Source organism: Lissotriton helveticus, chromosome 11 (genome assembly GCF_964261635.1).
Source record: "Lissotriton helveticus chromosome 11, aLisHel1.1, whole genome shotgun sequence".
In the NCBI taxonomy this organism is placed as follows: Eukaryota; Metazoa; Chordata; class Amphibia; order Caudata; family Salamandridae; genus Lissotriton; species Lissotriton helveticus.
The window spans coordinates 595,665,472-595,684,075 of record NC_136072.1 but is presented as its reverse complement, the minus strand read 5'-3'; the positions used below and the strand labels follow the sequence as shown (position 1 = coordinate 595,684,075).

The following is an 18,604-nucleotide window of genomic DNA, read 5'->3' as shown; positions in this document are numbered from 1 at the left end:
CCATTATTATTCAACTTATACACAGCGGATATGGAGAAGGCCTTGACTGGGGCCGCCTTGGCTACTCCAAAGATTGGTGAGTTCAAAATTTACTTTATGCAATATGCCGATGACTTGGTCCTTCTGGACCACACGAGAATGGGGCTACAAAAGATGTTGACGGCACTCGCCATATACAATGACAAAAACAGGCTTGTAGCAAACCCAACCAAGTCTAAAGTAATTATTTTTGGACATTACCCAAGGAAAACATCTTTAAAATGGAGGCTAGGCAATCTCCTGCTGGAAAGCACGCAGCGGTACACCTATTTGGGCATTTGTTTTCAGGAATCAGGGCGCGCAGGCGCCCATCTTAAGTCAATCCAGGCTAAAGGTAAATCCATCACCTATGCCATCTGTAAGCTGCAAGCCTCCTTACACAGTCCGTCCACCACGGCCATTAACAGAGTACTTAAAGCCAAGCTCATGCCGGCACTCAACTATGCTTTGCAGGCATTTCCGGGCAAACTAAGTAATGAATTAGAAAAAATCCACTGTAGAGCATATAAGAAACTTTTCCATGTTCCAAGGTGCACCAGAAACACCCTTGTTCGCCTGGAGTTCTCACTTAACCGGCAAGAACTGGAAGAGCTGGCCGCCTTAAGTAAATATTACTTTTTAACAACGGCGGCACAGGAGAACACACTAAAGGCAGTTTTGAAAGGTATCTTCAGGGAGCCAGGGAACCCCTGGTCGGCCATCCTCGAAGAGGCTAAGGTCCATCTCAATCTCGCAATAGATTCATGGAATCCTGAACACGTCAAATATTCTGCCATTAAAAATGCTATTAAAAAACAAGTGCGTGCGAGGTCACGGGAACTTGATCTGGAGCTGCTGGGAAGAAAAAACCGAAGAATGAACAAAAGAATTGCCAGTACTGTGCGATTATTTATGCTTATTTAACAAGGTGTTGAGCGGAAAATTACTCAACCCAAAGACCACTATTTCAGTCTAGAATCTTTATGAAAAATAATTTATTTCATTCGTTTTTAGTTAGCTTTTTTCTTTTTTCTTTCTCATAAACAAAAATCAACCAGTCAATTTGAACAAGAAGTTAATTTCAGATAGACTCAACATGTAAAAACACTTGTTTAAAGGTTCATTTCAATACAATAAACAAAAAACCAAAGACAATAGGGTATAAAAACCCAAATCACAATTCACCAATACAACATGAAAAATGACGCTTTTAGACAACGATTAGACAATAGACAACATATAGAAGTGATGGGGCTAATAAAGCCTCTATTTAAATTCAAATTGTTCAAGATAGGACCTATTGCAGAATCTCTGCTCTAATCTAGAATCGGCCTATACATCTAAATGAAAACGTGCCAGATTAGACATATCTTTTTACATATACGACCACACACTATGTTTATATTTTGCAGATTTTCAAAAGAAGGTTGGTCGCAGAAACAGAATAAATCAGAATTAATGAGGAGAGGGGGTCGACGCGTTTCGAATCTCTGCTTAAGTTAAGAGATTCTCTTCAGGACCGACAGACATGATCTGAAAAACATAAATAAACAGACACTCAGTCGAAACCACACATGAGAGACCTTCAACTCACATACTGATCAGCGCAATTTTGTATCATACCTGTGTTTACTTGTAGCAGTGTTCAAATCCTAAAGTCTGAAACGGAAGAAATGGGCCATTCTTAGTAATTGCAGTCATTTTTAACAATGGGGTTCAGGCATTGTGGGCACAACGGGTTCGAAGTGGAAGCAACTTACATGATTGATGTTTGCGATAGTCCAAAGATAAGTTTGAAGGGCCAGTGGGGAGTTTAACCCGACTTGTAACTCGATCTGATAACAACTCCTGAAAATGACAAACGAGTACGTGATTAGCAGGGCGTATAGGACGCCAGATCGATAGATCACGTTTCAACAAGAAGAAAGTCCAATGTGCTTATTGAATTAGCGACTGCTTAAAACAGATGGTTAGTCCAAGTGTATTCCAAAGATTACAACCGGCGGCATTCATGCAGGGGGTTGTAAACAGGTTATCGGGTTTGTAACAGAAATGACAACGGGCGGGGCCCGTGCGGGAAACCGTGTAAACGAGTTCTAACAGAAATGACAAAGGGCAAAACCCGTGCGGGAAACCGTGTGATAGGGCATTGAAGAGGGGCGAGCGCGGCGTCGTTTACCTTCAATGGTTGCTCTGTCCTCCTTTAATCACTCCTCGCTCGCAGGGAAGACGCCGTCTAGTTTGGCAAATTCAATTCCATGTTGGTCCGGAAGTGGTTATGAAGTCGGCAAGGTGTTCATGGGAAATGTAGTCCCTGTTAGGTTTTTTGTAGTTCCTTTAATGCGAAAGTGCTTCGCGGCTTCATATTGGGAATTATAGTTGGCCAAAGGTTGATGTGCGCAACGGGCGCCCGATGTTTGATTTAAATTTAATAAAAAATGTAATGGAAAAATGTGAGTGTTCTGTTTCCCATTGACAATGTTTGTTGTTGTAAACTCAATCATGGGAGTTGTGTTCTTCACATGGACTGGGAATAAGGAACAACTTGAACTGTTTCACACATGGCTCAATGAGAGAACAAGAGACATTAAATTTAGCCTTGAGTCATCTAGAACACGTCTCTCTTTCTTAGATGTTGAAATCTATTGCTCAAACGGTCAACTAGTAACAACCTTATATCGGAAGAAATCTGACCGAAACAAGGCTTTGGACTATTCCAGCAATCATCCGAGAAACCTAAAACAAAATCTACCAATAGGGCAATTCCTCCGAATACGGAGAAATTGCACTTTCAAGGATGAATATCTGTCACATGCTAATATTCTGAAAGAGAGACTATTAGATCGCGGATACCCAGCCAAATTGCTGAAACAAGCAATAAAACGAGCGTGGTGGACACCACGTGAAGAACTTCTTCAAAAGAAAGAGAAGAAGCAACTAAACCGGATGGTTTGTGTGTCAACCTTCTCTCCTGCATCCAATTTTTTGAAAAAGATAATCCATCAAAACTGGCATTTAGTTAAAGAAATCAACGAACAGCTAAAAGAAGTGCCACTTTTCGCTTTCAAAAAAGACACAAGTATAGCCAATCAGATCGTGAGAGCGGCTGTACCTAAACCTAAGACAATAACTCTACGAGACTATGTAAGCCTACCTCCAATCACAGGCCATCACAAATGTGGCACTTGTCTATGTTGCAATTCAACCATCGAAGGCGACCTTTTCCAACATGATGGCGTGTCATGGAAACATGACCAGTTTACCAACTGCAAAACACGGAATATAGTGTATGCCATCACCTGCACTTGCAACAAGCTATATATTGGAAAAACGAATCAAGAAGCTAGACAAAGAATGTCACAACATAAATCTCGTATAAAAAAGAAAGTACTAACAGCTCCACTAGTCCAGCACTGGATTGATGAATCTCATGGGGATGAGGATTTCAAATGGACAATTATATCTAAAGTAGAACCAGATCCACGAGGTGGAGATTTAGAGGCCAAGCTAAGACAGAGAGAAGCGATGCTAATCCTTAAGTTTAACACCACCATTACAGGCCTGAATGAGATGTCCGAACTGTACCACCTGTGAGGTAACCTGTACATTCTACATAGGGCTACCCAGTCCCTTCTTCTGGAGAGGCATCCTGATTCCCTAACGAGCCCCTGTTGCAACAAGAGAAAATTTGCACACAAAAAAAATAAATTAAAAAAAAATAAAAAATTCCCTCCGGTTTGTAGTTCTGGGATCCAGAACCACAACTCCCATGATTGAGTTTACAACAACAAACATTGTCAATGGGAAACAGAACACTCACATTTTTCCATTACATTTTTTATTAAATTTAAATCAAACATCGGGCGCCCGTTGCGCACATCAACCTTTGGCCAACTATAATTCCCAATATGAAGCCGCGAAGCACTTTCGCATTAAAGGAACTACAAAAAACCTAACAGGGACTACATTTCCCATGAACACCTTGCCGACTTCATAACCACTTCCGGACCAACATGGAATTGAATTTGCCAAACTAGACGGCGTCTTCCCTGCGAGCGAGGAGTGATTAAAGGAGGACAGAGCAACCATTGAAGGTAAACGACGCCGCGCTCGCCCCTCTTCAATGCCCTATCACACGGTTTCCCGCACGGGTTTTGCCCTTTGTCATTTCTGTTAGAACTCGTTTACACGGTTTCCCGCACGGGCCCCGCCCGTTGTCATTTCTGTTACAAACCCGATAACCTGTTTACAACCCCCCGCATGAATGCCGCCGGTTGTAATCTTTGGAATACACTTGGACTAACCATCTGTTTTAAGCAGTCGCTAATTCAATAAGCACATTGGACTTTCTTCTTGTTGAAACGTGATCTATCGATCTGGCGTCCTATACGCCCTGCTAATCACGTACTCGTTTGTCATTTTCAGGAGTTGTTATCAGATCGAGTTACAAGTCGGGTTAAACTCCCCACTGGCCCTTCAAACTTATCTTTGGACTATCGCAAACATCAATCATGTAAGTTGCTTCCACTTCGAACCCGTTGTGCCCACAATGCCTGAACCCCATTGTTAAAAATGACTGCAATTACTAAGAATGGCCCATTTCTTCCGTTTCAGACTTTAGGATTTGAACACTGTTACAAGTAAACACAGGTATGATACAAAATTGCGCTGATCAGTATGTGAGTTGAAGGTCTCTCATGTGTGGTTTCGACGGAGTGTCTGTTTATTTATGTTTTTCAGATCATGTCTGTCGGTCCTGAAGAGAATCTCTTAACTTAAGCAGAGATTCGAAACGCGTCGACCCCCTCTCCTCATTAATTCTGATTTATTCTGTTTCTGCGACCAACCTTCTTTTGAAAATCTGCAAAATATAAACATAGTGTGTGGTCGTATATGTAAAAAGATATGTCTAATCTGGCACGTTTTCATTTAGATGTATAGGCCGATTCTAGATTAGAGCAGAGATTCTGCAATAGGTCCTATCTTGAACAATTTGAATTTAAATAGAGGCTTTATTAGCCCCATCACTTCTATATGTTGTCTATTGTCTAATCGTTGTCTAAAAGCGTCATTTTTCATGTTGTATTGGTGAATTGTGATTTGGGTTTTTATACCCTATTGTCTTTGGTTTTTTGTTTATTGTATTGAAATGAACCTTTAAACAAGTGTTTTTACATGTTGAGTCTATCTGAAATTAACTTCTTGTTCAAATTGACTGGTTGATTTTTGTTTATGAGAAAGAAAAAAGAAAAAAGCTAACTAAAAACTAATGAAATAAATTATTTTTCATAAAGATTCTAGACTGAAATAGTGGTCTTTGGGTTGAGTAATTTTCCGCTCAACACCTTGTTAAATAAGCATAAATAATCGCACAGTACTGGCAATTCTTTTGTTCATTCTGCATCAGGCACAGCCTTACTGTGCTTTTGCCAAAACCCCCTTTGTTACACGGGAAGAAAAAACCTGCATGAGACCTTGTGTTCCGTGCACACTCTGCAGTAGTGTGGCTCACTGGTTAGAGGCGGCAGACCCGAGAGCAGAGGACGGCCCGGGACCAGGGTTCGATTCCCGGCGCGGCAGGTTTCTGGACCAGGGTCAGCGGACTCGATAATTCTCTCGCCTCGGTGCCCACGCTGATCAGCGATCACACTCGGCAACTCTGGGCATTAGCTTGCCTCATCTTCACTAACGGCCCCACCAGACCGCCGGGGATGCCTGGTCTCACCCTGGAGATACCCATTAAGGGACCATCTCTCAGGGAAGCCAGGAAGGGTTTCGCAGCGGTCGAAGCGCCTTGGGACCCTACGGGTAAGTAGTGCGCTATATAAATGCCTATACATTTACATTTACATTTACATACCTCTAAACATCATCTCACGCAGTCCGTGGGCCGTGCCGCTCTTCACAAGATCTTGGCTTACAGATTACACCCATTGCCCCTCAAAGAACTATACTCTTGCGGTCAGGCCAGCTCAGGAGTCCGGGAATGTAGGCTTTGCATGTATAAACGTGAGTCTTTGGCCCACCTCCTTTTCTGCTGCCCGGCCCTGCGCCTGGCCCGCGGTCTTTATCTCAGGCCATTCCTAGGACAATCGGGCTTACGTACCGCAAAGGAGGGGATTATCCATCTTTATACCCTGTCCACGGTAAAGCATATGGCGGCCTTTGGAAAGTTCATCTTTCAAGCACGGGCAATGTTGATGACTTCTACTGATCGGAGCATGGAGTCTCCTGCCGGCCCATGAACTAGATAATCTGAACTTTTGAAATGTTCTTGATTTTAACTTTTGTAATGTTGTTATCTTGTATTTTGGTTTTATGTAATGGTTTTCAGTAACCAAACAATAAATATCATTCATTCATTCATTCATAGTAGGGGTAGACCAATCACTAAAAACCAAAGGTTGGTGTACCTTTAAAAAAATACCAACCCAAGTAGGGAGGGTTTCTGACCTCCTCAAGTTATGGTAGAAGGAAAACTCATATTTAGCGTCAGTTTAAATGCAGCGATTCTGACAAATGACCTACCCTCTCTCAACTAGTCCCAGATTCTCTTGGTCCCCCCTCTCAAAGGAAGTGCATACCTGGTTGATATTGATATTTTAGGGGCTTGTATGCTGGACCTATAAGTCCCCCCCCCCTTTTTTTCGTTGATGATATATTAATGTTCAGTGACCAGTCATAACCAAAACTTCATGCTTTGGGAGTTTACCCATTTTAAGGCCACTGTAGAACTGATCTGAATTTGGGCAATTAATCCCATCAGTTCCGGGCTGGGGTTTTTTGTCACTACAAATGGTGGTGGTAACACAATTCTGGTAGTATTCTGCCAGACATTATTTCTTCCTTCTGTAATGGATGGTATTAGCCATCGGTGAAAATTACCAAGTACTGCTGACAGGAGTCCAACCTACCTTTCTAAAGTGAGGCCACATATGTTCCTGTGGCAAACAGACCCGTCTTCCAGCTTCACGAAGTCCCTTAATATTTTAGTGCCAATTTAAAGAGACTGTCATAAATATGAACACTTCTAGATATTTAAAATATTTCTAGATATTTTAATATAAATATTTATTTTTTTGTTTCTATAACATGTCTGTAAAGCTCCATTAGGCTGCCTTTCTGCCACATCGGGACATCATGCATGCACAGAATGGCAAATAGGGAAATCTATATTTAGGATAAATAATGCCATTGTATCAGTGTAGCCCAGGTAGTTTTTCGCTTAGTTTCACAGAAAGGCAGTCCTAAATGATGCTGATGATCTATCTGGAGACAGCCAAGGTGTACCCTGATATGAACAAATGAAAGCATCTACAAATATTTTGCTTTAGAGCTGTAATACCAAAAGCAGACCTTTACAACTGAGAAGGAGTAAAACTTTTGTCCATCAATTTTTTTTGTTCGTACCAGAAAATATTTACAACAAATGCATATTAAATGTAGGTACATTAAACAACATGTGAAATAACATAAGATCTAACGTGATAAAAGTACATTACAGTACAACTGATAACTTAATGAAAATACCTTATACCAACGGTTTAAACTACTGTGTCGATATATAATACCAAACCTGTTAAATAAACAATTAAAATTAATATTTTGTTCTTTCAACTTAGCCATACCCGTTAAGGACAGACGGTGAAAGTAGTAGCCCAATCAGGATTAGCACAATTTTTTTTATTTTAAGCCCATCTGTACAAGCATTATAATTTACACTTTTAATCATTGTGAATCAATTCTTCAAGAAAACGCAGTGGAATTGAAATAAGGCATTTGAATATTCATAATTTAAGGTTTTTGAAGATTTAAATAACTATTTACGTTTGCACACATGAATGGCTAGCAGATTAGCTGAAGACTAAAATGAGTCAGTGTCTTGATAATTTGTTTACATTCATAGTAGCAAAGTATTAATCTATTTGTAAGACAACATTATTCATCCATTGTCTGAACCCAATACCCATGCCTTTCACTTCACTAAAACATGTGTCACTGAGAAAAACCGGAAGAACACCAAAGTATTGATACTTTGATTAAGATGCTCAGCGAGGATTGTTGACATTTGTTTTCCTTTTTTAGCATCATTATAATGTTATACACAATTCTTGCACCAAACAGTATCTTTTTTTATAACTTGTGTTTATTTTTCAAACAAGGAATAAAGAACACTCTTATAATAGTGGATCAGAGAGCCAGGCGTATATATTGGTCAATAAAATACAAGCATTCTTGTCAAGTACTATCAATATAGGAACATGCAACTACCATTAGCAAATTGTATAGGCATCCTCTACCCCAACACTCTACCCCAACAATCAAGCCAACAACATAATGTCCTCAATTTTGTTTTGCACAGCCATCCAATCTAATAGCTCCCGGTATAATTTCTGATAATAGGGTAGGTATGATCGTGCAACAGGCTGTAGGATAAGGCCTATGAATTTGAAAACTAGCTATAGCAGGTTTCCATGGGTCTCTGTGACCCCTTTAGAATGAAGGCGCACAAGGAACCCCAGATATCGGAGGACGTGCTGTAGAGCATTAAAGAGAAGAATATACTTCAGTGTTGTCATTACAGAGCACCGCACAGCGTGGTCACGTGGCTTCGGAGGTGGGCCTCTAAGCCACGTCATCACCATACAACGTTTCACCAGTAGCAGTATGGCTGTTAAGTGTCTGGTACGTCTGGAATTTCGGCTGACTAAATAGTTTCTTTCTAGAGGTTCTACATATAAGAGCAGCAGGGCCGGACTGGGAACTCAAAGCACCCCTGGCAATTTTGTCGGCCCAGCCCCCGAGGGAACGAGGGGGGCAAGTGCGAAGGGGCCGATATTGAAGCACGGCTGGAAAACCTGTCTACGGTAACAAAACTGGCCCCCACCACTGCAAAACCGGCCCCCACCCTTCCAGTCTCCCAGGGAAACGCCCGATGCCCGGTCCGGCCCAGAAGAACGGTACTAGCTGACCTGGATAAAGCTGGCCTAGGAAATGTACATCTGCGGCAGACAGAACTCAGGGAGGAGTCAAAGCTGAACAACAATTTCGGAGTGCACCAAGTTCTAGATATGATTTTGAGCTGCAACAGCTTTTGTCTGTAATTTAAAAAGATGCTTTTGGTTTGAGTAAAGTGCATGCAGCTCACTTGTAAGTCATACTCACAGAGAAAGCTTGTCAGTCCCTTTATATTTTAAGGGCCTATCCAGTGAATGAAATCACAATATGTATCAAATCCTAGGCAAACACCATCAAACTAAGAGCATCCTGGAACTCTTATCGCTGGTGATTTTTCGAGATGCAAGACTGGGTAAAGAGAAGTTTTATTTTTCTCTACACTGGTTGGCCGTCTTAAGGAACGTGCAGTCATCAACCTATGCATTTTTACTTTTGTAATTTCAAAGCAAACATCTGCCTTTGCAGTGTAGTGTATCTACATGGTGCCGCACAATGCTTTTGGCTATTTTGGTTCCTTACACTATTTAGTTAAAGAATGCTTTTATTTTCAAAGTATTCTGATGTTGCCCCCCTTCCTTCCAGTGTATGTGGGTTGACGTAATTTACATTTCGGACACTAGACAGCAATATGTAGGCTCTTCGCCAGAATGCCTAAACAGGGAAATAGTAAGATTGATCAAAATAAAAAGTATAATAAAAAGCTAAGATACATTGATCTAGAATCCTTCTTTTATGAAACCCAAGATATTAAAATATAGCGTCACATAATCATTGGCTGATACAAGTAGGTTATATTGTACAAATTGTTAAATTAGCACAAGTCACCGTCTTTGCATGCTGCATCTCTTCGACAAAGCCGCAAGACTGGTTAAAGCTCTGTTGAAGTGCTAGAGTATAGGCATCATTAGCTGGTGCTTATTTAACCATTTTTTCCTCCACGTATTCTCATCAGACGCATCACCGAGTTATTTTTCGGTGTACCTGATATTTAATGAAGTAAGAGCAAGCTTTGATGAGTCCCTTAACTGAACTTTTAAAAATACTTTGCAGACCCTCCCAACCAGCTACAAGCATGAAGCCATTTGTGAAATCGTCATTGAGTTGTGCAATTCTAAATATCTGTAACTTTACCTTGTCCGTTTCATTTATTTTATGTGACTGTGTAATCCTTAAAGACGTTCAGAAAAAGTATTTATACTGTATTGCAGTAATTCACTGCAGTTTGTAACATATAGCTAATTGTTTAGGTATTGCAGAATTTGATAACAGTGTCGGGAAATTTCAGTGCACCAACACGGGAAGTCCACTCACATTTACCTGCTAAATAACTGTGAGAACCGATTAAGTGAACAAGAAGGGATTCCAAAATCAATATGTATTTACTGAAAACAGCTGCCATGACGCAACTACAGCAGAGCATGAAAAACAAATGTAATGTGGCAATTTTTCAAGGTCAGCAGTTTCACATAAAACAACATGCATTGTGCACATTTTTTTAAATATCTGAAGCAACTGCAAGTAATTGAACATTTAGCAAAGCTATTTGTACGCATCCGTGCATAAGTAAGAAGGCCAGTGTGACGTACAAACCTCCCATAGGAAATTGTGGTGAAAGTAAGTAAATTCCTTGCTTCATCATATGCAAGACAGTGTTGCATGGACATTACAACTGGTTTGTGAAGCTGTATTCTAAAACAATATATTTTTCATTTAAATTTAATTTCTGGTATGGATTTATATTTTCAGTAAGCAATATTTATACTTTGCTCAAAAAGAATAACATTTTTTATAGCGTTGTAATTCAATGCCGGCTACAAATCTGCAAGGAAGTACGCCTTTTAGTGATCACTTTTCCATTGTCATATAGCTTACATATTAAGAAAATGGCTACCAAAGTACGATACAAGTTTTTTTTTATCCTTTCTCTTCAAACATGTAAGCTCTCTGCAGGTGCTAATCATGTACTGCAGCCATTTTAAAGACTAGGGCAGTGATGTAAAATGGCTGCCAGTGCAATAATATCTCAACCGTGTGAGTTTTTTTCCTTTTCACAATCACGCATTGACACCAAATCCTTATTTTAGTGAACTGGGCGGGGTGACTAAGCGGCTCAGCGTGAACATCATTCCACGCAGTGTTTGCGATTGACAGAAATGCATCCTATAAGGCATATAAAGTATTTACTTAAACTTATCAATTTGTATGTGATAGTCTTATTTTAGAAAAGAATGCTGGGTTGAACGCTCTGTATTTCTTGTTTATAGAAAGCATTGCTAAGATCATGTTAGAAGTTGCGAGTCTGTGAACAATTCACTTTCTTTTTTATTTCCAAGTACTGTAACTTCCTTGACCAGGCTGTAGATGAACTCATGATCCTTGTCTTTGGAGATCCCCTGGTCCACTACTAAGACACACAGGTTGTTCACAAGGCATGCTGAATGACATTTTCGCAAACGGAGAAACCTATGTACTACATTTGAATCTACATAAACCCGCTTCCTTTGTAGCGCAAACTCTGTCAGTGGCTCTTGAGCCTGAGCAAATTTCATGCATGCATTTCTAAAGATTATATCTTTTTGTTTATCATCTACTACATCGTAAATAAAAAAGTAATCTCCATTCAAAAATCTATTCAATTATATTTTTAAATGTCTGTTGCGAGCTTACGGTAGGGGGTGTACTGTCTTTGCATCTATGTTATTTTACCTTTTTGCAAGATCAGGTTGCCATGGAAACTGGTTGCGGCCCAGTATTATTACAAAAATGCTTCAAAATAATGATGTGATACAAAAGGGATTGGCTTTACTTAAATGTTTAAAGAACGGTTTGCTTTCAGTTGGCTTCTTAATTCTATTCCATTCTCTCACCAATGTAGCATTAAATGATGAGAAATTCTCAGTAGTTTAATGTGTCAAGTTGGCACCGACAAGGCCTTACAAACCCATCAAACCCCTTAGAATAAGGAATCAGCTGATACAAATTAATGGCTGTATTTGTGTGTCGAACAAGGCACGAAGGGAGCAGCTGTTAATGCAAACAGGTTTCCACGTAGCGCTCTAGAAAGGCAGGATAAACGACATTTCCAAATTAAGAAACAAAGTGTGCAGTAATGCCTAACAGCTTTTTACACTATGGCCACAGGGCTCCTCTATTAATATATTTAGCTCTTTTTACAATAAGCTCCAGCATTTTCTATGATTCATTTTGAAAACTGTGACACCCCCCCCCCCTTTCCTTTGGGTTCTCAGGCTAGATTTAGCGAAAGATACTCAGGCGTCTATGCGGGTACTGATATCCAGTGAGTCTGTGAGGCTACTGATATCCAATGTGGGAAGCAGTTCGAGGGAAAAAGCCAGTCATTTTAGAGAAGAATAATAAATACTCAACCCAAGCTAAGCTGTTGCAGCATTCAATGTACGGTAGTTAAAACACATAAAATCCAACCTACCTCGCAACTGCTCACCCCTTAACGCGGTGCACGCGCAGCACATCTACACAATCCTTGTGTGTACTGCGCAGTAAACCAACTGACATCTCAGCCTTCCCCTTTACAGTTTGCTCAGAGGCTGCGGTCGTCAAAGCGAGATGGGAAGTAGACGGCACTGCGTTCATGAAAACTGAATTTATCAATAGAGGAAAGGATTGGGGAGGGAGGTAAAAAAAAGACTCACTCTTGTGAACAGTCCTGACTGCGCATCCAGTGTGGTGTCCTCTAAGGGTTCAAGGCGTACCGCTGGCGAGCGACGCAAGGGCCCTTGCGCGTTTGCTGAAAATCAGGCCATTGACATCATTACCTAAAATATAAGCTCAACCGCCAGAGCCCATTGCACAATGTGTGTCGCTTGACGGTTAAAAATAGATGTCGCTTGCTCCCAACCTGAAGGTGCAACACATACGTTTCCAGTGTTTTAATCTGAGATCCACATTAATTATCAATGCAGAATAAATTATTTAACCCTAGTGAACAGCAAACTAGCGTAAGAAAACAGCCATCATGTTGTTTCTTAAAATGCTGGCTCGGTAGTTCGTTTGTGATGAGATGCAAGGAAGGGCTTGAGCCTGGAGATGGTGTGTGTATGGCAGCGCCTGGGAGGAGGCAGCGCTCTGCTTCGACTCCTTCACGCCACACCGAGCATTTACATACCATACCACCACCGAAAGACTAGGCAGCTGACAAGGAATCCTGCACAAAGCACGCACACGACAGAAGCAACACGAATCCTGCCAGCCATTTTAAAGTGTGTTGGAGCAAGAGGCTGTACTACCGGGGGAAGGGGGAACAGAGAGCTCACCTTAAATGTAGTATCTGATTATTGTAGGTTCTGACATTGCGTAGCAAGCTTAGTGGCTTGATTCAGTGGCAGAGGAAACAAGGAAAATCGTCATCAATTGAAGAGAGACAGAAACAAACCCGATAGCTACACACAACGTTCACACACACCCCACCCTCCAAACGGTTCCGTCGCGGGCTCGGTCTTTCGGCATTTAGAAGATTCAACAGAGCCGGCTGCAAAATGGCTGTCCCTTCCGCGCTGAATGCGACAGTCCTTTCGCCGAACGGAGGAACCGTTCTGGGTAAAGTCATACGCAAGGGTCCTGGCTACGTGTCGCTTCAAAACCCTGAGTCATCACAGTTTTATTTGAAACGCCAGAGACCTTCATGTGAAAAAAGGTAGAAAGACCGCGAGTCTCCGAAAGAAAGAAACACATTTCCAAATACAGCTCGAATTGTTTGATTCCTTATTGCAAATGTATTACATGCAGTTTCTCAGCAATGTTGACAAACCACACAGGCAGGGCTGTGGTCACGTGCTCAGCTGTGTAATTGCATTAAGGCTGCACCCTTTCACCACAAGCTCGCTAAAAATATCCGCGCTCTGCAGAAACTGTAGCTGAGCTGCTGGACTAATGTTACAAGACACAATTGCAGCCCTACAACAAGGAAACGCATGCAATCTGAAGATACTACCATGTCAAACAGTTTCTAACTCGCTGTATCTTTGTAGACGCAGGACAAATATGTATTGACCTAAATAAGATTAAAACGACGTAGGCGGTGCGCAGCACCCGCTCCTACGCAGCAGAACAGAAGATATTAAGCGTAAGTGCGTGACTAAAACGCCTGATGCTGTTACCGAGTCTAAAGCGCCATTGGCAGCTGATGGGACCTGCATCTCAGCCTTCCATCCTTACAATGTCTGGACACCAAATGCCATTACATTGGTTTATATTAAGACCTGGTATTTACCGCTGCTAGAAATGCCAGGAGTGTAGTATGGAGTGCTATATAAAATGTGTCTTAATATTGTTATTAGTATCACAAAATACAAAATGAATTCAGGGTGCAGCACATAGCTACTCTTGTGCTGTGCTCGTTAAATACTGAATACTAGAGGTGACTTCCTGCGTGGGCTTTTTCATCCTGCAGTGGCTTTTGACACCATACACCTTTGGCAATAACTGACAAGCTTTCTCAAAGGCAAAGTCTGCAAATATTTCCTGGTAAGGTGTATCTGAACCGGAGGTAGCGGTAACATTGGGATTTGTGTAGAGAGAATTTAGGGGCATATTACCAACGATTAGCGATATTTATCGCTAACGAGGCTTAGCAACAACTTTTTCAACGCTAAGGACCGCCGGAAATTATCTCAAAGATAACTTGCTATTAGCAAGGTTTATCTCAGAAGTGATGAAACTCCTCGCGCTAACTGCCAAATGAGAGATTATCGCTGGAAAACCAACGATAATCTCTCGAAGTTTGGCGTTAGCTTGATGATAGGGGCTCACAAACTTAGCCATGATATCCAGCTTCCATAGGATATCATGGCTAAGTCAGGAAAATACCAGGTGTAAAAAAAGCAGCGCTAACCGTGGTTAGCACTGCTTTTTTTGTTTCTAACAGGGTTAGCGAAATCCTTGATAATAGGAGAAATGTCGCTTAACAACATTTCTCCTATTATTTTTCACTGGAACGCCCCCTTTGCATCTCATTAGAGATGCAAGGGGAAGCGTAGAGTAAAAGGGTGCTAACATGCAAATTTGCGTGTTAGCACCCGGTTGCTGATAGGGAGATCATTTTATCTCTGCTTTCTTGGCTTTTAAAGCCAAAACAGCAGAGATAAATCCCTTGATAATATGCCCCTTAGTTTGAAGGGTAAGAAAGGATTTAATTTGATTACCCTCCAAAACATGTCCCAGGCTCGACATTCCCATTGATAGCAACCCCTGATTCCCTCAAGCAGTGACACCCGGTCCTACTATTTACTAGTCCAGAGGGGGGGTCTTCAGCATCACTCGGTGACCAGCTCCCAAAAACATCTTAACTCAAAGAAAGTCTTGAGAAAGGGAGGTATAGTGTTCTAGGGGGTGGATTCAAGAATAGAAAAACCTCTACCTCACTAGTTCCAGCAGCAGAATTGAGAAATCTAAAGAATGGCTGCTTTGAAAGAGCACAAGGACCTTTTCTGGATATACTGCAGAAGATGGCATCCCAGAAAGGTGCCGAGCCCAGTAAACATCAGTGGATAATGCTAAGAGTGTTTAATTCTATGTCAGGACAGGAGGCTCCGATTATGCTTTCTCATTTCTTTTAATAGAAATGCTCAGCAGCCAATTAGAAACAGTATATAAAAAGAAAAACTACAACACCCATGAACACCAGGGTATCACATGACAGATCATAGAGACACCAAGTATAAAACGTCACCCAGAGAATACCACATCCTCTTTCTTTGCTGCTCCGCAGCCAGTTAAGTGCATCTCTGTTATTACTGCTGTATTGATTGTATTTGGTACCTTGTTTATGTATTGAGCGTTGCCTGCAGTCACTGCTTTGCTTAGCGCTTTGTTTGCGCATTGCCTTTGTGTGCTCTGTCCTTGTTAAATTGCTCCGTTTCAGGTTGGAGACTTGTCGTTCCTTTGGCACTTTTCTTTTCGACTGCTTGAGTTGCTTGGAGCGTGGTTTCACCTCCCCGGGTCAGGCGCTTTGCGCCCGCTCCTTCTTTTGGCCTGTGGAGTGGGAGACTGGGGCACAGAGGCTCGCGCGCTGTGCGCGAGTGCCACGACGTTTAATTTTGCAGGTGGCCGTTTCCGCGCATGCGCGGCGGCCGTTTTTTCTTTGATATCTCCGTTCCCTCACTTAGAATAGTCGGAAACCAGCGCATTTACTCGCCTAAAGCCTACTGCCTGCAAATTTAGCCCCAAATTACGCCCAAAGCCTCTGCTATTGCTTTGGGCTCTATAATTTTCATAGGCTCTGCCTAGAGTGCCATACATATTTATTTATTTGTAGGCAAGCCCTCCCTCCACTATTTATTTCTTGGCTACACAGGTTCCTACCTGTATTGTTTTGGATTGCTTTGGGGTTGGTCACTCCCCCTGCATTGTGCCTTTGGCATTTCTATTTACTTCTCCTCTGTGGGCACTTGATTATTACACTTGGTGTAGATATGGAGAGTTATTATGAGGACGATGATTATTACTATGACGAGGATGCCTCTGGCTCCATGGAGCAGGACTTGGTTGAGGCATTGGACCAGGGTGTTCAACAGTCCGTCAATAAAGCGCTTGTTCGCGCAATTGCTCCCTTGAAACGTCATCTTTCCAACTACGCGCAACAACAAAGTTGGTTGCCTTCTTCTTCGGGTCGTACCTCTTCTTCTAAATCTCCAGTTAATCCCCACAAATCTGATTTTCAGAAGTTGGCGAGGGCTCTGTCCAGTGATCGTTCTACAGGCAGGTCCTCCAAAGGGGCTTCTACGTCACAAGTTCAACAGACTGATACTGATGAGACGCATTCTTCTTCGTCTTCGGACCAAGGTGGACCTCCTCCTTCAAAGAAAGCTCGTAAGGAGCACTATGTTTTTTTTTAATAAATCTTTTTATTATTATAACACAAGAGGAGAAATATATATATCAGATGTCATAAACGAATACAACACAGCTGTGGACGGGCAAGTGAAGTGAAGAAATACCGTACAGTCAGAATCAGCAAAGAAATCAATACCAGCGTAAAGCAGAAGCAAAACAATTAGATAGCAATGACCGCAGGCACCCCCCCACAGCGCCCGCCCACCAGGAGTACAGGATATACGAGGCAGACATATGACACCCAGATACGTTTAGGCAAAAATCAGGAGAATATGCCACATCTCTTGTGAAGAAAGGAAAAGGGAAATAGAATGGTCATAGAAAATAACAAAGGAAAAATAAACCCCCCCCCACCCTACACCCCTGCAGAAGGCTACGACCTAACCCCACTAGCAGCGTGCCTGTCGCCCCCTAAACTACGCCCCAAGGAAGGGAAAAAGTTGGAGGAGGAGAATGTTGCAAAACGATACGAGCTCCCGGACTCCCATCCCCCCGCCAAAAGCAGACACCCCCCACCGTAGTGTTAAGCAAAGTTTAGCAAATCAAAAGACAGTCCGTAGGGGAGCCGCAAACAGAAAAAGGACCACCCCGCCCGACCCCCGGCACCGCAGAGGCAGCAAATCCCTTCCAGAGCATATCAGACTAATAATCAGACAATCAGATTCACATCTGGCCCTCGCTCCCACAGATACCACCCAGCAAAGACAAAAGAAACAGTGCATCAAAGTCCAATCAAGTTCAGCCCAAACCCTCGCGATCCATCACGATGACCCCGTCCAGTACAAATAGGTCGCTGCGTTTCTCCACGCAGGCTCTGTCCAGCCGATCAGCCATCACAACACGATTAATAGAAAATAGTAGAGTGTCAAGATCAATTCGATAGGAGGGAAAACAGGATAGACGGCCACAGAGTCCAAAAGTCAAAGCAAATCCACTGCCCTCCAGCGAAAAATCAGCAAAGCGGTTTTGATCACTCACAAAAAGAGGCAAAGGTGTAGTCCGACAGACGTTGGAGAAGTCACAATGGCTTACGAAGATAGTCACATCCATCTCGGGCGGGGTCGACATAGGGCTAAATAAACGTCCAGTTCTTTCGGGCTCGATAGCCGCCATCTTAGGGTCGCAGTAGATTTCCGTGTCTGTATCCTGCACAGGGTCCTCGGTAACAATCAAGGCGTTCTCCGCGGAAGAAGTATCTCGGCTCTCCAGGAACAAAGGGCCGGACTCCGGTCCCAAGCCTATACGATCAACAATTATGATCATCTCCTGGAAGGTGGCGGTGAATCGTGTGTGGAGCTCCAAAATGGCGGCCATTACAGTGCGTAGCGACGGTGTAGTTTCAGCCCGCTCCATCGCCCCCCAATGAGCGACTGGGTGGGTGTCCGAACCTCGGAGGTCGACTTCTCCGGGGCACAGGGCAGAAGCAATGTAGAAACCACCGTTAACACGTCCAAAGCACGATAGCAGTACCGTCACCGCCCATGAGGAACCGAGCCCAGAAAACCCCGGGAGCTCAACGGGGCCTCCGGGCAGCGGAACCCCGAACAAATAGTCGGTCCAATAGGCCACTGTAGTTGCTGGGTAGAGCTGTCACCAAATCACCATCCATAACGGGAGAGGAAAAACGCCACTTCGGGAGACCGGAACCGCCCACGGTCCGCGGCCGATGTTGTTCAACTCCAACCCGGCCGGGTTAAAACTCGAGGCCCCGGCTTCAAATCTGGGGTAGGCCAAGACTGGCACACGACCTATCTTTGTC

The 18,604-nt window shown here is 42.6% G+C and overlaps 1 protein-coding gene across 2 annotated transcripts in view; it reads right to left on the bottom strand.

The window, feature by feature from the left end:
• Positions 1 to 13,704, bottom strand: part of ZBTB38 (zinc finger and BTB domain containing 38) — a 185,830-nt gene extending 172,126 nt beyond the window's left edge. For both annotated transcript variants that reach the window (XM_078666391.1, XM_078666393.1), the window contains exon 1: positions 12,425 to 13,704. The gene's annotated coding sequence lies outside the window, so the exon portion shown is untranslated. The remainder of the gene's footprint in view (positions 1 to 12,424) is intronic.
• Positions 13,705 to 18,604: the final 4,900 nt, after the last annotated feature.